This window comes from Pongo pygmaeus, chromosome 2 (genome assembly GCF_028885625.2).
Source record: "Pongo pygmaeus isolate AG05252 chromosome 2, NHGRI_mPonPyg2-v2.0_pri, whole genome shotgun sequence".
Lineage (NCBI taxonomy): Eukaryota > Metazoa > Chordata > Mammalia > Primates > Hominidae > Pongo > Pongo pygmaeus.
In genome coordinates this window covers 64,056,492-64,080,990 of record NC_085930.1, presented here as the reverse complement: position 1 = coordinate 64,080,990, position 24,499 = coordinate 64,056,492, and positions in this window count along the sequence as shown.

Sequence of the window (24,499 nt, the reverse complement as noted above, 5' to 3'; positions counted from 1 at the left end):
AGGGGAGTATAGCTGGTACAAGTGTTCTCTGGGGCACCTCTTGGTACTCCTGAATCCTGTTGTTACTAGAAAACTGTAGCAGCGTGGTATAGGCAGAACCATAAATAACATCATCCTTCCAGGAATGCCGCCATCAGCCTAGGAACTAAGCTGAGATGAGGGCAAAGGGGATATGGAATAGGGAAGGGAAGATGGAAGTTACAAATACAGCCACGTGACTAGTTGCAGAAATAGAGACTGCAGAATTTGTGGGTGTAGTGTTTCTTGCTTTTCTATGCATATACCTGTATAGATTCATCCACCATCTTTCTCTTTCCTTCCTGTACTATTTCCATACTGTTGAAATACAAAGTAGATGAATAGTAATGAACCTGTATCTTTGCATTAAAGTTATAGACATCAAAGGGGGCATGTGCTTCCACTAGCAGAGGGGAAGTGACGTGTAACATGTGTCTCCTCTTGGGGGAGAAGGTAGTTGCTTCCAGTTGGTTGAGGAGTAGTTGCATTGCCTTAGACATAAATGCAGTGTTATGGTCTTCATTCAGAGGTTAAATGTAGTTAAAACAGGTGTGCGGGATGCCGACTGAACAGAGTGTGGTCGTGTTGGATCATCTGTCATTCAGCTTGGCACACTGCGAAGGCTGGGAGCAATGTTTTCATGGATCCCTTCCTGTTTGGTCCAGGGAAGAGTTTTTCCAATGAGTGGTATCCATGTGAGGTTGGGAGGTAGAGCAGACGTGGCTTGGATGTGGCAGGGTCAGATGCTGTGGCCTGGGCAGACGTGGTGGCTTCCACGAACCTCTGCATGAGCTCTCATTTCATGGCCCCCTCTTGGGAGGCAGACCCCACAGGTTATCAGATTTCTTGACTTTTCCTATATGGAAATGTATTGATTGGCTGACGTGTGATAAATGCCTAGTGCTATGGCCTGAGTATTTGTGAACCCCACCCCTGAAATTCATATGTTGAATTTCTCACCCCATAAGGTGATGGCATTAGGAGGTGGGGCCTTGGGGAGGTGATTAGGTTATGGGGCAGAGTTCTTATGAATGGAATTAGTGCCTTATGAAAGAGGCCTGAGAGAGCTCCCTGGCCCCTTATGCCATGTGAGGACACAGTGAAGGAAGCCATCTGTGAACCACAAAGTGGGCCTTCACCAGACACCCAATCTGCAGGCTCCTTCATCTTGGACCTCCAGCCTCCAGAACTATGAGAAATAAATTTCTGTTACTTATAAGCCACTGAGTCTATGGTATTTTTTTTTCCCACAGGGTCTCACTGTGTCACCCAGGCTGGAGTGCAGTGATGCACTCTCGGCTCACTGCAGCCTCGATCTCCCAGGTACAAGCGATCCTACCAGCTCAGCCTCCTGAGTAGCTGGTACTATAGGCGCACGCCACTGTGTCCAGCTAAGTTTTGTATTTTTTTGGTGGAGACAGCGTTTCTCCATGTTGCCTAGACTGATCTCTAACCCCTGAGCTCAAGTGGTCCACCTGCCTTGGCCTCCCAAAATGCAGGGATTACAGGCATCAGCCACCATGCCTGGTCTTATGGTATTTTGTTATAGCAGCCTGAGTGGGCTAAGACACATCTACAAGCTGCTGAAGGGACAAAGGTATCTCCACATGGGTGGGGACCCCAACCTTGCAGAATTGCTAAAATGGTAGTGCCCAAGTCCTCACCCCAAAGCTACTAAATAGGCCAGGATTTCTTGGTGCCAAGAAATATGCATTGTTAGCAAGCTACATCCCTTCGGGCAATTGTGGAGGCTGCGCAGACAGCTGGGAAACTGAGATAGAAGACTCAGGCCTTATCTCCTAATCGTGGTCAGCATACCACATTGAAGAAAGATCAAGCCATCCAGTGAAGAGTTCTGATGGTTCTGATGACTTTTTGAAAACAACAGCAGTAATAATCATCAATAAACCAAAGCAGCACTTTGCACTCAAAAAAAAATCTTAAATAACAGCGGTGTCCAATCTTTTGGCTTCTCTGGGCCACACTGGAAAAAGAATTGTCTTGGGCCACACATAAAATACACTAAGACTAATAGTAGCTAATTTACTTTAAAAAAAATCACAGACAAAAAATCTCATAATGTTTCAAGAAAGTTTACGAATTTGTGTTGGGCCACATTCAAAGTTGTCCTGGGCTGCATGCGGCCTATGGGCCGAGGGCTGGACGAACTTGCTAAATAATATAAAGCAATGTTTGTCAAAAGTGATATCTGTAGCCTTGGAGTTCATTGAGACAACTTTAGGTGGCACAGGGAAAAAAATATTTTCTATTTTAGTAGCTGTAGCATGTCAAACCTATCACAGTTTGAGGGATGTTCTTGCTTATGGTTACATTAAATCAGGCAGCAAGTTTAAAAGAAGAGGGTTGGGTTAGGCAAAGACATAGGTGACAGGAGAGGTGGGCAGTAGTAAGACACACCATTGTGTACACCCCTGTGCAAGGCCTTGGGAAGCACCCCACGTCACTTCTGTGACATTCTTGCCAAAAATATATAACCTCGTTCTGATCATGAGTAAACATCAGACAGATCCAAACCGAATCCAAACTCTACAAAATAACTGAGCTGTGTTCTTTAAAAACATAAAGTAAAACATAAGTGACCAATCACGACTGAGGAATGGTCCCAAGTTGGCAGAGACATGACAACTAAAGGTGATATGGGATCTGGATCTGATTTGGGACCAGAAGAAAGACATTTCGGGAAAATTGGCAAAATTCAAAAAAGGTTTTTATGTTGGTTAACAGTATTTTATTCATGACAATTTCCTGGTTTCAATCATTGTACTTTATTGTGCAAGATACAAACATGGGGGAAACTGAGTCAAGACTATACAGGAAAACCTTGTGAGTCTAAAATTATTCCAAAACAACAAATTAAAAAGGAAGATAAATGGTATCTGATTGAATTGAAAAATGAAAGAAAAACAGTAGGGTCTACGTGGAGTGGGCAGAAGTTTTGCAAGATGTGTAAGGGTGTCTGACTCAGGAGAAATTCACTCAGAAGTGTCTGCTCATTCGAAAGTTTGAATCTTTAAAAATCAAAACACTTGGAGGTTCTAAGGATTCCAAACATTCTCCCTTCCCTCCCAAATCGAATATTCCCCAATTCTAAAGACTGGGGAATCAGATTATTGCAAAGTTCTCAAACTGCCAAATATTCTACAGTGTTAGAAGCATTGCCTTATTTTAGGCAATGCTCTTTAAACTGGAGGATGCACGGGGTCACATTGTTTAAAATACAGATTCATGAACTTTGTCTCCAGAGATTTAGAATTGGTAGGTCTGGAATAGGGCCCGGGAAGCTGCATTGTGAATGCCCCATCTGTGAGCTTGTTGTAAGCACCCCAGAGGCCCTTCTGAAATCTCTGCTCTAGGGGTCCCAAGCTGCCCTCCAGATCAGCCCAGTAGTAGGGACCAGCCCTACTTGGAAGGGGTCTGTGTGGAGCAGAGGATGCAGCATTCTCTGGTGGGTGCTGGACAGCAGCCCAGCAGACCTCACCTGTCCCAGGCTTGAGCCTGGCTGTGCCAGGGGGATGGGGAGATGGGGTGGGGTCTCTGGGGACTCAGAGTTCCTGCCCCCTCCTGATCTTTGTCCATCTGCTGCCCGGGAAGCCAGGCCACTTGTGGGGCTGGATGTGTGGGGCAGACAGCCTGACTGAGTTGCCACAGGTGCCCTGAATCTTGGGGATGAAGCAGGCATGCTTCCTGCCACGGGGTTGGGAAGGAGCCAGGCAGGGAGCAGGGGGGCCTGCAGCAACAGGCAGGGTGGTGACACAAAGACCCATTCACCATCTCCAGGGCAGTGGCGACTCTCAGGGGAATCTCTCAGTTGCTGGGGGTGGAGAGAAGCCAGTTCCCAGCAGACAGCTTCATGCCTGTGTGGCGTGACATCTCTACTTCCTCCCGAGGCTCTAGAACACAGGAGCCTGCAGCCTAGGCCCCCTGACCCCACCATCCTAAATAACGGTGGCAGGCGCTATTCTCAACACCTTAGCTGCTTTTACTTGATGAATTCTCACAACAACAGAGATCTCATGGGGAGGTGAGTAGAGGGACATCATTGGGTAAGGACGTCATGGATCAAGGGCTCAAACCCCAACCCTGGGCTGCAATCTGCTCCCCAGCACCTCTATGTGGGCTGTCCTGCTTGCACCCTACCCCCCAATACCATGGCTTCCCATTCAGTCCCACACAGCTCTGGCAGTGAAGATGCTTTTTCTTGCAGGGAGCTAGAGTCTGCCTCCCTGTGAGTTTCCTTATGGTTCTGGCTCCTCCCAGGCTGCAGTCTCCAGCCCATCTCCTCCTCTCTTCTAAATGTACCTAGGATATTCCTGCTTCTCCTCAAGGGTAAGACCCAGTTCTTTCCAGAGGACTCTGCGTTGTACAGAATATAACTGAAAAATCACCTCCCTTATGCTGGGTATAGGTCTTGGTTAATATGATCTGAACTACTCACTTCTTCTTTAGAGACACTATCCCACTGTTGATGCCAATCAGTTCTCTCAGGTAGGCCTTAAAGTGTTAATGCTTTTCACTTGGCTTTACTATGATGTCTGCATTCTGTGCATTTTACTTTTGCCTCTTTTTAGCTCCATCATGCTCAAGGGAATCATGGGGCATTCTTGCAGGGTCTGGCTCTAGTGCCCTCATCCCGGCAATAACCAACACCAATAGCACCCATCACATACCACTTCACACAAACCTGCTTTCCCCCACTGGTATCTCACGAACACCTTGCAAGCATCAGGAAACTGAGGCTTGGAAACATGGAAGGACTTGCTCAAGGTCACACGGTGGAGAGGAGCAGAGCTGATGACAGCGCTAATGACCACTTTTTAGCTTTGCTGTGTGCTAGATATTGGGCAGGGTCTCTCTTACAGCGACCTACTGAGGTAGACTCCGTGCCACCTCCTTTGTATAGGTGAGGAAACAGGTGCAGTGTGGTGTAATCACCCATCTGCGGCTTCGGGTGCACAACCAGTGTGAGATTTGAACCTGATGGGCAGGTTTGGGTCTATACTCTTCATTCGTGAGCTGTTCTGCCTCCCAAGGCTGTGAGGCTTCCTCAACCATGCTGGGCCCCTCTCAGGCTCTTTCCTCGCTGTGATTTGGGGAGAGCAGTGGCTTCCCCATGGGCTTAGGGGCTGATATACATCAGCTGACCTCCCTCCCCACACAAAGCAAGTGGTCAGGGAATGAGCATTTATAATGAAAGGAAAAGGAAGGAGTATTCAAAAGCCTTTTCTGATTCCTGAATGGAGTTAGACTGCCTCTCGGGCTCCCTCCAGCTCCCCCGTTCATTCCTTCGAAAAATATTTTTCAAGCACCCGCCTGAGTCCCTAGTGGCCTATAAGGCCCCTATGATCTGGGTCCTGTGACCTCTCTCACTCCATCCCCTTCACCCTCCTGCAGTCACTGCACTCTGGCCACACGCTCTGCTCTCAGCTTTGCCTGGCACTCTCCCGCTCCAGGCATTTGCACTGGCTGTTTCCTCTCCCAGAAATCTCTTCCCCCAGATGTCCGGTTGGCTCATTGCCTCGGTTCCAAAGATGTTTCATTTCTCAGGGAGATCTTCTGCGATCACTGTGTCTAAAATTTCCACACCTGGCCCACGAAGCATGTCCTGTCTCCCTTCCCAGTGTCACGGTTTCTCGTTAGTCTTTATTGTGCTCCCCCACACCAAATACCTTCCTCACATTTGTGGTTGTTGCTGTTTGACTGTCAGCTCAACTAGGAGGGGATTGTTGCGTGGTATACTCACGGCTGTAACCTCAGCCCCTAGCAGGTGCCTGGCACCCAGAAGGTTCTCCGTGAACATCAATGGGGTGAGCGCAGGCTGTGTGCCTGGAGTAGACGTGTGGGAAGCAGATTCTTCTTCAAGGAGCAACGCCTATCTTTGTTCATTTGTGAATATTTCTTGGACATCCTCTGTTTCAAATTTCACAGCCCCCCTCATTTTGTTTTAGTGATCACACAGTGTCCCAAGGCATGGATGGATGGCTCATGACTTATTTAGCCAGCCTGATGTTTCTGTTGGATATTTGGACTGTTTCTGATTTTCGCTGTCCCAAGCTACAAACCCCCACACTGGTGGCCACCATCCAGGAGGTGGCAAAGCCCCTGCTGAAGCCAGCTGAGGTCCTCAGAAGAGCTGAAGCGGACCTTGGGCCCTTGGCTGGCTAGGAAAGGGCATCAGAGTTGGGGGAGGGGCAGAACTTACAAATTTGCCATTAATATCTCAGGACCTAATTCATAAAAGCATCTAATTATGGGGTGCCAGTGTTTAATTGTAATTTTGGTAATGACCTGCAACTGCATACAAATTATAGGGTAATCAACTCAAACGTGCTGACAGCTGTTATAAATGCCATTTAATCTGACGTGGAGCACCCAGCCAGTGTCTCTGGGACTCAGAAAAGGCAGGGTGTGGAGGATGGCCTGCACTCGGCTTATAATACCAAGACAACGGGAATGGCATAAGGCCAGACTGCAAACACCAGCTGCCACACATTTTTACTCACCCCTCGCCCCTGCCCATGAAGTGTGGCCCAGGAAGGATTGCAGCAAGAGGTCAAACCCAGATTGAACCTGGAACGGTTTGGAAGGTGGAAGAGGAAGGCTGCCTCACTGGGCTGGTTTGGGGCAGGATAAGGAGCTCAGAGACAGGGGCATGGCTGAACTGGCTTCCTCTGCACCTTTGGCAGGGGGTGGGCCAACTCAGAGGTTAGAAATTGGTGGCCGCTGATGTGTTTTATGTGGCCTCATGTGCTCTGAAATAATACATCTGGAAACCTTAGGTGAGGCACATGCTGCTTTTTAACCACACTCCCCACCATTCTCTATCATCTTCCCTGTAGCCTACTCTCTTCTACTTTCACCTTTACCACCTGGGTCCTGTTGGCATTGAGCTGCCAGCACCTTTCCAGAGATAGTGTCTGTGATCAGGGGAACACGGGCTTTGGAGCTGGACACGCAACTTTAAAGTCTGCACTCTGTCCCTTGCCAGCTGAGGGGCTGTGGGCAAGGAATAGATCTCTCTGTGCCTTTCCACGTGCCAGAGAGAGTGTGCACACATGTTTAATGCCCCACTTGAAGGGTTCAGTCAACAAGTTCCCCAGCTGCGAGAGTAATGTAGCGCAATGCGGGCTCTGATGCAGACTGCCCAGGTTCCCATCCTAGCCCAGGCACCAGCAAGCTTCTGGAACTTGGGTTAGCTGCTTCAGCTCTCAAAGTCACAGCTTCTTTATCTGTACAGTAGGGAAACTAATAAAGAGTGCTACCTACTTCAGACAGTTATGAAGAATTCATGAATATGAAGGGCTAGAACAGCGTCTGGCACACAGCTGGCACTTCACAAATGGTAGCCAACACTGATATATGCATTGTTGGCTTCTGACATCTGATGTGTCTGACACTTGGAGTACATCTCAGTGAGTACCTACCATCTGCTGGGGAATTGAGTTTGCAGGACAGATCAACAAGGAAGGACAACAGGGTGAAGGACAAGACAGACACCATCCTCTTTTCCTCTCCCTCTCTTTGAAAACTCTTCCTTGTTGATCTGTCCTGCAAACTCATATTCATCCTTCAAGACCCAGCTGGTTTCTCCCCCTTTGCCCAGTTTTTCTGCTACCCTCCCTCCTCTGGGACAATATCTGTTGAGCACTGGCTGCCTTTGTGGCATTGAGCTGAGGAGGCCATTGGCTTGTCTCTGTCTCTGAGTGGGGGTGTTTTGGTGGCTGGATCATGACCACACTGAATATGGCTCTCTGAAGAACTTGCTCAATATGGGTTGAACTGATCATATTGAAATAGCAAGTCAGGAGGACTTTAGAGGACTTCTGTACCAGGGTGGTTGCCTTTCTACTAATTTGCTTTAAAAGGAAATATACGTTCATAGGGTAAAAAAATCTATTACGCTAAAGAAGTACATAAGGTACAAAGTGAAATTTTCCTTTTCAATCTTTTGAATTTTTTAGAGATTACCGATGTCAACAGTTTTTTGTGCTTCATTGCAGACATTCTCTGTGCATCTCCACACTGTCTATTTCCCCTCTAAACACACTTGCCTGCATCTTTCTTTGTTCATTTGCTAATATTTCTTGGACTTCCTTCCATTTCAAATTTCACAGCCCTCCCCCATTCATTTTAGTGGCTGTGAGGGGTCCCAGAGTATGGATGGTTTGTGATTTATTTAGCTGGTCCCCTATTTATGGGCATTTGAGCTGTTTCTGAGTTTTGCTATCCCGAGCCTCACTGTGTGAGTGTTTTGGTATGAACCTTCCCATGTGTAATCTGCTGCTGGTGATGTACTCAGCAGGGGTGAGATCCCCTGAGTGAGCTGGCCCGTCCTCTATTGTTGGGCCTCTCGGTTGCTTTCAGTCCTTTTGTATTTCACACACCTTTCAGGGGCTGAGTGCTGCTACTAAACCGCTTTAGAAACAGCCTTATCCCATGGGTCCCTCTGTGGCTCAGGATCTCCAGAGTTTTGCTGGGAAACACCCCGAAGGATGGACAGCCAGGCACATCCCTGCCACCCTCTTGTCCTGCCCCCACCCAAGTGGGACAGCTGTGCCTTGTCCTGTATTGCATACATATTTTACTGTCAACATGGAGTTTCTCAGCTACAGAACTAAGTCTGAAGGCACTCATTTAGTTGGGAGCCTTCCTATGCCTCCCCATTTCAGGTCTAGGGAAGCTGAGGCCCAGGGAGGGGGCTATGTGCCCCCAGGTCATCTGGAAACCTCAGCTGCAGGTTTGAGGCCTGCCCAGTCTGGGTGGGCAGCGGCTGACACCAGCCTTCCCTGGGGTGGCCCCCCCAAAGGGGCCTTCAGCCCCGTCCTTGGCCTAATCCCGTTTTCTGCCCAACTGAACAGCCGAGAAGGCTTATTTCTCGTCCCATTTTAATGCAAAGGAGGCTGCCTGGCCTGGCCTGGCTTGTTCTGAGTGCAGTGACAGTGGCCGTGAATGGGGACCCCAGTAACGGGGACAAAAATGTGACAGGGCCCTCCATCATGGCATTGTACGACAATCGGGACATTATGGTTGCTCCTGGAACCCTCTCCAGGAAGGGGTGGGAGCCTCCGCCTGGTATGCTAAGCAGACAGAGGCCAGGCCTGCCTTGGGCCCCCGGCCTTGGCCTGGTCAGTGATTCCATTGTGTGAGGCGCTTGGACCTGAGCAATTCAAAGGGTTCTCCAGCTGCCTCCCTCCCTCCCACCTCCTGCTACCGAGGCCTGGGCATCTGGCGTGTGGGTGGACGGGCTTTCAGATCCCACTGCTGGTCCCACCATCTTGCTGTGTGTCCCCAGGACAGCTGCTTCCCTCTCTGGGCCTAAGCTGGTAATAACAACAGCAACAACAACAACAACCACGTAACGGGACATTTGAGTGTTGGCCATAGCGCTTGACATGCGTTCCCTCTACCATTCCCACTGCCTTCCGCTGATTGAGGAGGCCATCGAGGCCATGTACGTTAAGTGACCAGGTGTGAGAGGCACAGTATGACATAGGGCATGGGCCTGGCTGTCCCCTAGAAACACAGTGCAAGCTTCACGTGAGATTTCCAACTTCCTGGAAATTACATAAAGAATATATCAAAAGGAACAGGTGAAATCAAATTTAATTATGTAATTTACATAACTCAATCTACCCAAAATATTATTTCAACATGTAATCTGTATTTCAGCTACTACGAACGAGACATTTTGCATTGTTTTTCATGAAGCCTGGTGTGCATTTGACACTTAGAGCACAGCTCAATTCAGCACTCACCACGTTTCAAATGCTCAGGAGCCACACGCGGCTGGTGGCTGCCGGGCCGGACAGCGCAGTTCTAAAGGGGATCAGGACATGTGCTCACTTCCAGCCTGTGCTGCTCACTCACTCCATGATGCCAGGCAGGTCACTCTGTCTCTCTGAGAATCAATTTCTGGGTGATGAAGACGAGCAAAGTAATCTCTGGGGTCCAGGCTGCTTGGGGACAGGTACCCTGAAAGGGGCTCTCTGAGGCCCCTGGTTATTCTTCAGCCCCTCCACCCGCAGGGGTTTTCCTCCCAGACCGTGGCTGGGGTGGTCTCTCTTCCATTCAGGCACCTGCAGAGCCCAGGCATCTTCAGTACGTTTTGTCCCGGGATGGGGGTCAGGGGTGACCTAGATAGGTCTTAAGTCAGGGAAGGGGGGTCCCCAAAAGATTGTTTCCCGATGTTAAGCCTCCCCACAAATAACCCATTTTGCAGCAGTGGAAACAAAGGCCCCTTCACCTAAAGACACACAGGGAGGGAGTCGCTGAGCAGAACTTTCTCCTGCCTCTTGTCAAAACTTTAGCTAGGAGCGTTTCCCTGTCCTCAGGTTCCTCAAGGCTCCGTGAGATTCTCCCACTGACAAACGGAAATGCTCCTCCCCTGGATGAAAACCAGAGAAGAATTTTCCACTGGGAATTGAGGCTGCCCCACCTCGGCTCTGGCTGGGTCTATCTGCTGAGCAACTTCCAGTGGATCGTTTCCTCTCTCTACCCCAGTTTTTGCGTAGGCAGGTCCAGGGTCCCTGCAGCGGGGGGTGGAGGCGGGGTTGGTCAGTGTTTGCCGGCCGCCAAGGGCGGGTTCCAGGTCAGGGGTTGGAGGCCAAGACAGGGGCAAGATATGGCTCTTTCCTGTCCCCCAACAGCATTCTCCCCAGACCCCACTGATCAGAGGAGGCTCCCATCCTCAGAACCACAGAGTCGCCTGCTCTGCCAACCCCTGGTGCCTTTCCATTTGTGACTGGACAACTTCCAGGGCCGGAGTTGGGATAGGTGGTAATGGACCACAGAGTGAGTTATGGAGCCGTGCAAGGCGACCTCAGAGGTAATGGGGACTGGGTTGCAAAGGACACAGTCCCAGGGCCCCCGTGCAGCTAAGGGGTGGTGCCCCACCTGTCCTTACTCCCTCAGCCCCCAGCTCCTCCCCTGCGCCCCGTCCTGTGCCTCAGCTAAGCCTCTCTCCAGCCCTCCTAGGTTAGCTTGATGGCTTCATTGTCCAGAATTGGAAACTGAGGCCTGGAGGAGGAAAGGAGCTTGTCCAAGGTCACATCGTAAGTGAATCTGGAGTCCAAAGCCCTTCTCCCCCTGGTCTGGAGGTCCCGGCAGCCCAAGCCACAGGTCCTCTCCCCACCTACTCCAGTGTTAAGGGGTCCAGCCTGAGGATCCCAAATCTGTTCTTTCCCTGCCTTGGATTGGCTCTGCCTGCCCTAGGATGCTGGTCCTGCTGCTTCCCACCTTTATGTGTTGTGGCTTTGGTCAGGTCACTTCTCACTGAGTCTCAGTTTTCTCATCCATAAAATGGAGATAGGCACCCTGCTAGGGCCTCTGTGGGATCCCTGGGTCACAGAGTAGTCGGGGACAGTGTGAGAATTACCTTGGACATTCAGGACATGCAGGAAGATCCCAGAGGATAATCAGGAGCTTCGTATCAGCCTCATTATGTTGCACATGCATGTGAGACCCTCAGTGGACAGGACAATGGAGACAACAAGGAAGTAAGCCCATGGCTGGGCCAACTTGAACTCAGGTCCAATTAATCAAGGTCTATGCCAAAATGAGGGAGGTGAATTTTGTGCTTTATGCTGCTTAGACTTTTCCTGGATTTTGTCCTTGGGGCTGGTTGAGAGAAGCCAACGATTTGGCTTCTCCATTCGGAGAATGTACTCCAAATGGAGAAGGGGTTGCTGGCAGTCACTGAAGGCTGTCCTAGGGCAGGGGAGGAAGTGGGGTTGTGGGTCGAGAGGGTGGAGTTGGGCTCCAGTGGCCACAGCAAGAGAGATAGGCTCCAGGTTGTCGGGAGAGAAAGCTTGCTCCCAGGCAGGCACCACACGGCTGGGGCAGGCTGGCCCCAAAAGAGGTAGCTTCCTATTCAGGGAGCTATGTGAGCTGTGGATGGACAGCTCTGCATGGAGGGGGACGCAAAGGGTCTCAAGCATCGGATCGGGGCTGGACTCTGGGATCTGCAGGGCTCCTCTTGTTCAGAGATGCAGACTGGGAGCAATGTTCCCAGGGAGCAGCAAGAACCATGGCTGATTACAAATTGCTCTGTGATTTTCTCCTGTTACCATGGTGACAGCTGGTCTAGCATCTTAAGCAGCAGCAGGATGCAAGTGGATCTTTTAAAGCCCTTCAGGCTTCTTCATCCTCCCTTTCCCCTTCCCCTCCCTGCCTCCTTAACACAGTTGACTCACTCCCTTATTCGCCCATGATTACTCACCCTCTCTGTGCTTGGCATTGGGAATCACATATTTCCTGCTCACCTTCCCAATCCTGTACTTTCTCCTTGTAACTCATGCCAAGGCTTCTTGCTCAATTCTCTGGGCCTCAGTTTCCCCATCTGTAGAACAAGGAGGGCATGAGCCTGGGTGACCCTATCTATCCCCACATGTTCAAATACAGCTCACCCTTGGCTATCCAATGCCAGTAATTCCTCCTCTAGAAAGCCTCTTGATTTCCCCAGCCTGAAGCAAACTGTCAATCATTCATTCATGGTTGCATGCATTCATGAACCTGAGCTGTCTCATATGGTAGCTGCCAGCCATGTGTGGCCACCGAGCACTTGACATGTGGCTGCTGCTGGATATTGAAATACTATTTGGGACATATTGGATTAAATAACATATTAATATTATTAAAATTAGTTACACCTGTATCTTTTTTGCTTTGTAGACAATTTCAAATTACCTATGTGGCTCGTATTTTATTTCTATTGGCAATGGCGTTAAACTAACATTTGCGAAAGCATGCAGGGTTGCAAGGACAGTAGCAGCTACTGTTGACAGACTGCGGTGACTCATTTCATCCTGACAAACCCTGAGAAGTGCATTCTTTGAGTATTTTTATTTGACAGATAAGAAAAAGGAGGCTCAGAGAAGAGGAGCGGCTTGCCCAAAGGCAAACAGCTCTGGATTGTGGCAGGTGCTCTAGTCTAGAAAATAAACTGGACAGCCACGATGGTGTAAGGAAGAGACCTGGCAATTTCAAAGCTGGGGGTGGCAGTGGGCTCAGCTTCTGCTGCAGGCACCCAGGTTAGTAGCAGCAGCCAGTGTTCTCCAGGAGTCTGGGGTGTCAGAAAGTGGTAAGCCCCACCAGGGTGAGGACCAAGCTGGTCACAGCACCCTGAAACTCCAGCTTAATTTCATCCTGTGCTTGGATCTAACATTCAGGTCCCACCTACCATTCTGCCCACAGGTGGAGTGATGGTGGCTGAGCCTCGCACCTATGCAACCTCGTTGCAGTTTCGGTAGCACACTGGCCTGCCAATCATGATTGGCCCAAAGTCTCTGAGGCCACAGTCGCCAAGAGGAAGCAGCAGGGCCACAGCCCACCTTAGTGTGGAGCTGTCATCCAGACCTAGTCAAAATGGCTCTACAGAGCCAGCTGGGCTGGCTACTTTTTACCTACCCACCTCCAGCCCCGCCCTCCACACTGCCTGCCCTGCACCCAGGAGGCTGACCTCCTGAACCATCCAGGCCTCCTGCCCTCCTGCTTCCCATTGGGTTGAGCCTCCCAGGGTCCCAGCTCTTGCTGGGTTTTGGCACCCTCCCTCCCCTGCCCCTTCAGGCCCAGGGTGGTGGTGGCTCCCCACTGCTCCTCACTCCCAACTGCTCCTCACTCCCCACTGCTCCTCACTCCCCACTGTGCTGGCCCTGCTCCTTTCTGCGTGGGCTCCCTGAGCCTGGCCCACACCCCTCTAAATAGCACTCCCCACAGGGCTCTTCAGCCACCCCTCCTGAAAGAGCTGTGTGCTGCCTGCCTGGTCCCATCTTAATCCACCCACTGCCCTTCGTGGCCTGGAACTTGGTTCTCCCTTCCGGTAGAGCCAGCAGTGGCTTCCCCTCCCAGTCTCCAGGGCCCTGAAACCACCTTTCTGTCTGGTGTGCAGCACGTCTTGCCTCCGAGCACGGCCAGTTCCCGTGAGTCTTGGCTTCCTCACAGACTTTGAAGGCCTGAGGAGGGGGTCCTGGTTTTCTCCACAGCTCTGGGAACACCATGGCTTGATGCTGGGGTCTTTGGTGCAAAGGGCTTCTCAGAGACCATTGTTCTGTGCCCAGATCTTCTCTCCACCTCCTTTTTCCTGGGGCCTGGGACTCGGCTGACCTCAGGGCATTTTGTTCAATGACTAAGTGAAGTAATAATCCAGGACATCCACAAAGTCTGGAAACATAGATGGATATGTGTGTGTGTGTCTGTGTGCACGTGCATATATGTACATATGATGTACATGGCTGTTACACATATTATACATATATGAATATAGTTAATGTTGTCTAAGACATCTGTGGCTTGTAAAACCATCTAAAAATGCCATGTAAGTATCTAGATGCTCTGACCATCCTGCAGGTGCTGATCGGATAATGTGCACTTGCAGTGGATGGAGGAGGGAATGCCTTCAGCAGCCTCCAGAGCTGTCTGGTTCACCCTGTATCTGCAAAGCATCTAGCTTGAAGCCTCCAGCCTACTCAGTATGAAGAGCGTTTAGTAAAGGGATGGATAAGCGCTTCCTGGATGGAGGCACTTTATCCTTGTGACTTGGCATCATCTCTGTGGCCAAGGCCAGGTCTGAGGACTGGGGCTGGTCCCAGGCGAGCTGGTGGACAGATGGAAACCTGCAAATGGGTAGGTGGGTGTGCTCTGCAGGAGCCCGGCTCCGGCTTTGTGGAGACAGCTGGCTGGCTATTCCCTGTCAGCCCCTCCAGGTCCCTTCTTAGTCCTTCACCCTCCTCTGTGCCCTGGGGGCTGACCCTGGGGCTGTGTCCACCGGCTCCCAGCCTGCTGGCTTCTGTGGGCCTGAAATGGGGCTGGAGGGTGAGCAGAGCTCCCACACTGCGGGGTTGCAGGTCGCTGGGGCTACGTCCACGGAAGCTGCCACTGTGGGCGGCTGCCTGCTTCTCTAGCCTCAGCTCCCTGAGCAGGTTCCAGGAAGGGCTCTATTCCTGTGTCTCAGGCCTTGGGAGGGAATGCTCCCTACTGCCACCAGCCCCAGGGCACCTCACCATTTCCCTTAACCCTTCATGTGCCTCTGTGACAGGTCCCTTTTCTCATCACCCATTTGTGCTGTTTCCTGCCAGGGCCCTTTCTGATTCACCAGGAGTAACCACCTTAAAGGGCGGTTTAGCACGTTAAGTGAGAGAATTCACCCAGCAGCCCACCTGGCTCATTGCTAGTGCTCAGTAAATGGCTGTTACTAACCATGCCGTGGAGGGCAGGGTAGGGTAGAGGTTAAAACCATGGATTCTAGAGCCAGATGGGTTCAAATCCCGGCTCTGCCGCATCCCAGCTGTGTGACCCTGGGCGAGTTGCTCAACCTCTGTGTGCCTCCCCCATGGGAGTTACCATAACACTCATCACACGGGGCTGTTGTGAGGATTAAACACTTTAACATCACTAAACACGTTAACAGCAAGCGCTGGCACGCACTCAGTAAACCTTAAATAAGCACTCAGTCCACCACTGTTATCTGGCCGACTCACAGTCCCCACGTGTGCTGGTTAGAAGTGGAGTCTCAGCGGCGTGCTGCAGCCAGTACCTCTGAGATTTACCCCGTGGGGATCGGCAGGGAGGGCAAATGCGAGAGCTGGTTCCCAACGTGGCTGGAAGCCTCCTGCCAGCTCATTTCCACTCTCCACTCACAGTTTTATTTCCCCATGTTCTCCTCAACTTCCCCTGCCTTTCGGAAGTTGGACACAGTCAAGCAGTCCTGAAAGTGTGCTCCCAGCCCCTCCTTCCGAGGTGAGCTCACACCTGGGAGAAGGCTCACAGGGCCTTGCCCTCTTCACACTTCACATCACCTCCTGGCCTCGTTTGTCTCAGCTTCTCACCTTCTCGCTCCGCTGGCTGGCTCCCTGTCGCCTGCCCTGGGCATGCGGCGGATGGGGGCATGTCAGCCGGGCCAGCAGCTCCGTAGGCCCTTCCCAGGGCTGGCGCACCCCCCTTGCCCAGCCGGCCGTGTAACCAGAGCTGCAGGCACTGGAATTGAGTCCCCCGGTGGCCAGATCGCACAGGTATCAGCTGACCGCCTGTGTCCCGTTTTCCTTCACACACAGCGCAGTTAACAATGGCCGACAGTCCTCACAGGGGGCTCAGGCCCCCCCCAGGGAGAGGCCCCGGCATGCTATCGGGCCACATGATCTTGCCCCTTAAAAGGCCTGCCCTCCCTGCTGACATAGCACACAAATAGGGCCTTTACTCGCTGCCAGCGACCGTCTGCCGCCCTGGGAGTGTGAGCCGGAACCCGGGCCCCTGTGCCAGCCAGGCCCGCAAGGCTCCTCTCTCCTTCCATGTGAACCTGCTCTCGATACACCTGACCATTCTTCTCCCCTCGGCCTGGATTACACCCCATGAAAGCCCTTTGTTCCTCAGCTCTGGACGAAACTGGACCTGGCACCGCAGGGGGCTCTGCCAGTGTAGCCATCTGCCCTGACCCACTCTTGGTGGAACACCACCTCTGGGCAGGGAATCAGGTTGGGGGTGGTGAGCAGGGTGATGGGGGTGCTGCTATTGCCCCAGATAACCCTGGTTGGTCTCTGCGGCAAGATGCTGGGCTCCTTGGCTCTAGAAGTTTCTCTGCAGCAGCACATGGGAGGTCTGGGTTTGTCATCTCGTGTGGACTCTGCTTTCCTGGGGGACCTGGAGAAGCCTCTGGCCCCTGCTGAATCTTTCCCCTCTTGCTCTGCAAAATGGGATAATAACGATTCCTCTCTCCCTGTGCACACCTGGCTCCTAGCAGGCCCTCGGTTAATGCTGGCCATGGCCAACAGACAGGAACGAGAGTGGGGCTGTCAGGGATGAGGATTTCTATGCAGGGATGAGGAGAAGGCCTGGGTCCAGGTCCTAAAACTGGGATTGAGACCTTTACAAATACACCTCTCAGGCGGGGTGGTGGAGTGTTGTGGGGAGGTAACTTGAAGACGCTCCAGAGATTTGGGGTTCTGGAGAGATCATTCTAAGCTAAGACCTGCTCTTGGAACTGAGTCTGAGTCTGTAGAGAGCCCAGGTCCGGGAAGATGCTACAGCTGCTCTGTCCGATGCTGTAGCCACTAGCCACAGGTGGCTATTTAAATTTACGAAAAGAAAAATGCAAAATCTAGATCCTCAGTTGTATCAGCCATGTTTCAAGTACTCAGTAGCCACTCGTGGCCAGTGGCTGCCACACTTGGTGGTGCAGAATACGATATTTTCATCATCATAGAAAGTTCACTTGGACTGTGCCACTCTGCAGGCTGTGGGGGATTAATTCAACACACACTGCTGAGCGCCTCCAATATGACATGTCACATGAATGTAACAGTCACAGGAGCCCTCTGAGCTTCTATGGCTTGCTCCTTCCATGCTTGTTTATTAAACATGACGGTGGGGTGGGCTGGCGCTAGAGGGAGGGGCGCTGAGCTCCGCCCTCAGCAGGCTCGCAGGCAAGCACCCAGTCATACAGACCTGCATGTGCAGGCCAAGTGCTGGGGGCCCCGTGGAGGAGAAGTAACCCCAGGTAGGGCCAGGGATGTTTCAGAGTTTCCAGATGGGCTGAGGATGAGTTCCCAGGTCTTCAAGTTCTGAGTTAAGCATCCAGGAGCTTCACCACCAGGGTTTCCAGTAGTCCCAAAATGTGCCTATAGACATCCAGGAAGGAGGAGATCATTACCTCTGCTTCAGCAAAATGCAGCCTGGCTCAGCTGTGGTGGGCAGGATAATCAGCCCCAAATATGTCCATGGCCTAGTCTCTGGGACCTGGGACTATGTTACCTTATATGGCAAAAGGGTCTTTAATTATGTGAAGGAATGAAAGCTCTTCAGATGGAAAGATCACCCTGGATTATGCATAGAGCCAGGCAGAGTCATGGCGTAGTCATGAGGGTCATTACAAGAAGGACGTGGGAGGTCAGAGTCAGTGAAGAAAAGGGAGTGATGATGCAAGTACAGAGTGGAGCCATGTGCTCTGCAGGTGGGGAAGGAACCTCAAGCCAAGGCGTCCAGGAGCTGAACAAGGCAAGGACACAGCTTCTCCCCTCGGAGCCTCAGAGGAGCTGACCCTGCCCACACCTTGACTTCAGCCCGGTGAAACTGATGACAGACTTCTGGCCTCCAAAACTGTAAGAGAATACATTTGTGTTGTTTTAAGCCAGTGGGTATGTGGTCATTTGCTTCAGCAGCGAGAGGGAAGTCATGCACTGGCATAGAGGTGACAATCATGGGTTTTGGCAAGGGATAGAAACAGGTTTGAATCCCAGTTACTCCCTTTTCTAGTGGGATAATCTTGAGCAAGTGGCTTCATCTCTCTGCTCCTCAGTTTACCTTATCTAAGAAAAGGGGAACATAATGATACCCACCTAATAGGGTCATTATGGGACTTGAAGGAAATAAACCAAGTGGATTATTCCGAAAACGCTCCCTGCTGGCCTCAGTATTGCTATCTCTTGGAAGGAAATCTGTGGTTTATTGAGCGTGGAATGCCCAGAGCCAGACTATCTGGGCTGTAAAATTACTCAATCCTGCCTCAGTTTCTTTAAATTAGGGTAATAACAGAGGATATAATGATCATCAAATGAAATAATCTGCACGTGGCACTAAGAATAGCACCTGACCTCTGGTAGGCATTTTGTCAACACTGATTATCACTGGTGTCATTTTATTCCCAGCTCCAGTACCCCATGCTGAGGCCCCACACAGGCCTGTCCCATTGACAGAAGGGCCCGAGGTTCAGGGTTGGGCATGTGGCCAGGAGGGCTGCCCAGCAGTGCCCTGAAGAGGAGCAGGGCAGGAGGGGGCTGGGCTGGGCTGGGCCTGGCCGGGCCTGGCTCTCGGCATCTTCACTTTTACTGCCCCCGCGCCCCTCAAGCTGTCCAAACACCGGCCAGGCACCCAAGGAGGACTCCTGAGGATCAGCCCTGGGAAAGGTTGGCTGTCTGCAGCGTGCGGTTGGAGGAAGTGGCCCTTGTTTGCTTTCCCGCAACCCTAGGAGCTTCCTTCCCTCTGCGTGTTTGCTTTGCTTTCTTGCAGCTGCCTGCTGTGGAGGGCTGGCCGCCCGGTGGACCTGGGCCCTGGGGCCCCGGATGCTTCCAAACCTGGAGAAGCACCCAGAACAACAGCTCTGTCCTGGGCCTCTGCTCCCAGGATTGACTCTTGGGCTCATCACAGTTGAAGCTCAGGACAAAGCCACCAAAGCCAGCATGAGCTGCACACCCACTGTGTGCTGGACCCCACTCCAGTGGTCCCTGAATGCTCTCACCACACCACGAGCCCAGACATTCTCTCCCCATTTGCAACCCAGGAAACCGAGGCATGGAACTGGCAGGCAATGTGCCCACGTTCTGCAAACTACTCAGAGTTAGACTTGGTCTTCAGTAGCCTTGCTCCGAAAACTCCTGCCCTGTGGGGCCTCCCTGGAGCTTTAACATAGAATGAGAGGCTCAGAATCACCAGATCAGAGCGTTGAAAAACAGAATCACAGAATCCAGGAATCTGATTATGGAAATTCTCAACAGTATTACAGGATCTTGTAATGAAATCAGATTCTTAGATTCCCTGGCTCATCACATTTCATTGTCAAAAGAGACCCTAAATGTTCTATGGTCACCCCTCCTTCTCCGCCCCTTCGCCAATGCATTTCCTTGCAACCCCTAGCACAGGGCTCCCCCAGCCCGCCCATCCTATAGCACTGTGGTTAGAATTGTCTTCCTGCCTCCTCCACAGCCCCCCTTCCATCTTTCAGCCCCCTCTGCTCATCTCTCCTCTTCCTACTTGCCTGCATAAATTAGCACCCCAGCTTCTGAACATCTGGTGACAAACAGTGGCACTGATTCTAAAAGGCTGTGTATTTCTTGTATGGATTTCACAGGGCCGTCTCTGAGGGATGGATGGGGAAATTTCATCTTCAAGCTGTTTGTTTGGCTCAGGGTTGCTCTAGTTCCCCCAAGCAGGCTCTGGGAGAGGGAACTTCAGCTGCGAAGGAACCTCATGCAGCTCTCAGCCAGGATCGGCCCCCAAAAATTTGTATGAAAATAAAATCTGCTAGTGGGAACAAAAGACAGGTCATCCTGGGCACCCAGCGTTCGATGGAGAAACCCTGCCTGCAGCATCCTTGTGGGTGGTTGTCTGAAGCCCCTTGCATCCCTCCAGCAAAGGAAAGCTCACTACCTCCCTAGCTCTATGGGGTTTATCCAGGGCCCTGGTATAGAATGCACAATGCTCCAGCACCCAGGTGCTGACACCCTCTGTTGAGTAGAGTCAGAGGGGGCATTTCTTTTGACAGGGAATCTAACAAAAATGTAAAAGCCACCACTGTCTGGCCCCAAAACCCCACTTCTAGGAGCCAATCTTACAGCAACACTTGTGCAAAAGATATGTTCAGGGATCTTTGCTACGACGTCGTTTGTGATGGTGGCAAACACATGGAATCTCATTCAATGTCCATAAATAGGAGACTGATGAAATACATTTGGATACCTTCAGGCTGTGAAATACTCTGACTGTTAAAGAAAATGAGGTGTGTTTACTTGTGCTTCTTCTGACGTTCAGAAAACAACTTGTAAAACAGTCATATAATGGGAATATGTATGTATATGTTTATAATTCACATAGGCAAAACTGGTCATAGTGGTTACTTCTAGGGAGCAGGATTTTGGAGGAGATGGGTATATTTTAACCCTTCACTTTAGATACTACTGCATGTTTTTAAACTATGGAACATGTATTACTTTTTAAATAAAAATATAAAGGATATGGTGGGGCACGGTGTCTGACCCCTATAATCCCAGCGCTTTGCGGGGCCGAGGCGGGTGGATCACTTGAGACCAGGAGTTCGAGACCAGCCTGGCCAACATGGTGAAATCCCGTCTCTACTAAAAATATAAAAAATAGCCAGGTGTGGTGGTGCATGCCTGTAATCCCAGCTACTCAGGAGACTGAGGCAGGAGAGTCACTTGAACCCAGGAGGCAGCCATTGCAGTGAGCCGAGATTGTGTCACTGTACTCTAGCCTGGGCAACAGGGTGAGACCCTGTCTAACAACAACAACAACAACAACAATAACTATATATATATATATATATATATATAAATACACACACACATATATGGATATTACTTCTTTACACTAGAGGGAGCACAGAAAGGCAAGGGCTGGCTCAGTTCATCCCATCTATGGGTTCACTCACTGAGATCCATCGGGCACTGGCCTACTCTGGTTTCCTCCTCCAGCGAATGTGAGGGACCTGCCTCGATGTCTCAATCCATGTTTTAGTTGGTTATTCCAGTTGCGGCTAAACTGAGGTATCCTGGTGGCCTAACACCATGGAGGTTGATATCTTGTGTTTCAGCAGCCCAGGAGGGCATGCAGGAAGGGGGTCCCCATGGGCAAGGTGGGTCCCAGCCTCCTGCCACCTGTGGCTCCTCTATTAAGCTGACTGTCCAGAATAGAGGTGGGCTAGGTCCACCTGCTTCTCTCCACCCAGGTCTGGCTGTGGTGTGTCTCCACTCCTGCTCACAGTTCCCTGAAAAGAAGCCATCCTACAGAACCATTGTCTAGGTGCATGGGGCTGGGGGTGGGTGGGAGATCCATGCTGGGGCCTGCAGGAGATGGCTGTGCTCTGAGGAGGTGCAAGCACAAATGCACTTGGCCTGTCTGCCTCCACTGCCAACATCTTTTCTGGTGCTGATTAAGCCGCCATGCCTTAGGAGCAGCCAGTGGAGAGGTATTAGGTAGAACCTCATAAATGCCAGAATTTAAACAGCCCTGGGCACTACGTCAGGGCAGGGTGGGGAACGCACCCGGGGGCCTGGGTTCCCGTATGGAGGCTACACTTTTTATCATGGAACTGGAATTCATCAGCTGCCTCACCTCCAAAAACCCACAGAATATGCATGACCTAATGACCAGATTGGTAAGGGCTAGGAAAAGACAAAGCTAGCTCAGGGAGTGGAGTGGAGGCAGGTATCCTTGCACTGGTACTTCAGGCAGGGAGGTCAGGGAAGGCCTCTGGGAGAAGGTGACTTGTGACTTTTTTTTTTTTTTTTTTTTTGAGACAGAGTTTTGCTCTGTCACCGAGGTTGGAGTGCAGTGGCGCGATCTCGGCCCACTGCAACCTCTGCCTCCCGGGTTCAAGTGATTCTCCCGCCTCAGCCTCCTGAGTAGCTGGGACTACAGGGGCCTACCACCACGCCCGGCTAATTTTTGTATTTTTAGTAGAGATGGGGTTTCACTATATTGGCCAGGCTGGTCTAGAACTCCTGACCTTGTGATCCACCCGCCTCACCCTCCTAAAGTGTTGGGATTACAGGCGTGAGCCACCACATGCGGCTGGGAGGAGGTAACTTCTAAATGAGGGCCTGCCTGGAGGTAGGAAGGGTGGGGAGGAGCATGGAAGGTCAGACCTAGCCAGGAAGCCCAAGGCGCTTAAGCTAGTGAGCAGGGACATCAAGAGTGCTCAGGGTCAGCTGGGCCAGAGTGGACCCTCTGGCGATGGTAAGGAGTTTGAATTTTATCCCAGTTGTGAAGGGAACCCAGTGGGTGAATGAGTGAGGCAGACAGGTGAGCAGGGGTGAGGATGTAACACAGTCCCTGCCTCCGGCTGGGGAGGTAATACCCAGGGAACTATGTGAGTGCAGAGAGCCCAGGACACTATGGGTTAGTGCAGGCTTCTGAAGGAGCCAAGGAGGCTGACCAGATGGGAAGCTCAGAGGAGGTTTTTCAGATAGTGGACCCAGTGGAAAAATGCACCAAATGTATAAACCAGCAATTTATAGAAGTGGAAACAGAAAAGGCCAAACAGCTCAGGAAGAGATGGGCAAACTCATTAGTAACCAGAGAAATGCAAATTAAAATAACAATGAGCTATCACCTTACATTGATTAGACTGGCAGGAATTAGAAAGCTGGGTTATGCCAAGTGCTGGCATGGGTGTGGCATAGAGAACCTCTGGTGTCCTGAGTGGGAGTGGTCACCAGTGGAACCAATCAAGAAAGCCATCTCCTAATCTCCCGGTTCTTATGCACGTGAAGTTACACACTGAAGAAGCAACAATTCTGCTTCTGGATATTTATCCTGAGACATTCTCTCAGGTCCCTTAGGCCACATGCAGTGTGTGAGGATGTGCTCTGCAGGCACCTGGGTGCCCACGACTCAGGTGCAGATGGACCTATTCTCACCAACCATCACTTGCCGGCTGCGGTACAAGGCACGTGACCTCATTCCTTCATTGAAGAAAGAATCCCTTATTAATCCCCATTTGACGCTGAGGAGACAGGCTTCTCGGCAGGTGGGAGCCCTGGCCCAAGTCATGCAGAGAGTCAGTGGCTAAGGTGTGTGACTCTACCTCACCAAAGGCAGCCAAGGTCCCAGAGGAGCCCAGTCCTCAGTGGTTTTACTCTGCTCCCCATTAAGGGGGCAGCTTCTGCAGAGATGGAGGCTGTAAGTTCGAGTGGAATGTGGTCTTGCAGCATACACCCTGGTTATTTTTGGGAGCCCAAGTGTGAATCCTGGCTCTGCCACTCAGCAGCCAGTGCTTGGCAGGCTCAGGCTTCCCACCTGTGAAGTGGGCCCTCATGAGACCTGCCTCAGAGGCTTTGGTGAGGTTTCTTATGCCAAGCTTCTGGCATAAGAAATATGTTTCTTTCCCTTCTCCCCACTTTCCAAGTTCAGGGGGAAATCAGCCATCACCGCCCCACATTTAAATGAGGAAGACTTCTCAGATGGGGTGTGTCTAATCATGGAAGCCAGTTTTGCAAAAGTGAAATCTGGGCAAACTGAGCGCTCGTGCCTGCCGTGCAGCCTCTGCTAAGCGCCCATCCATCTCGGGGCCTCCAGCCCACTCACTGTTAAATCCAGGGGCTGGACCAGTTGGTCCAGGTGAGTAGATACTCTATGACCCAACCAATGCTACTTGGTCAGGGACCAGGAGCACTGGATGCTCTTGAAGAAATTGCCCAGAGTGGGGAAGAGGGGAATCTCAAAGAAGCATGGGATGATCCACACATTGACTCATGTGAGACATGTTGAAGGATTCCAGGCAGCCAGAGGCTGCATCCTGGTGCCTGCTACACCTCCAGCCCTGCTCTGACCCAGAGCCCCTCTCCCACATAACCCCCTTAGCAAAGCCAGCTGGAGCCTAGCATGCCCTGCCCTCCACCTGGGCCCAAATATATCCAACAGGGAAGCCTGGCACTGAGCTGCAAGCCTTCCTTGGATAGCAAGCTGGAAGCTGGGATGGGGATGGCGAGAACCTGAATCGTGAGAGAGGCAGAAACACAGAGCCACCCGATGTGGGGCTCACTTAAAAGAGTCCAGGCCCTGGAGCTAGCCTGCCTGGGGTAAGTCCTGGCCCTGCCATCTCACAGCTATGCACCTGGGCAAGTCCTCTTGCCCCCTATGTGCCTCCAAGGGACAACAGCAGTAACTGCTCGCTGGATTGTGCTGAAGATGAAGTGGGGCAGTTGCGGGGTGGTCTACACACAACACAGATAAGCCACTGTTA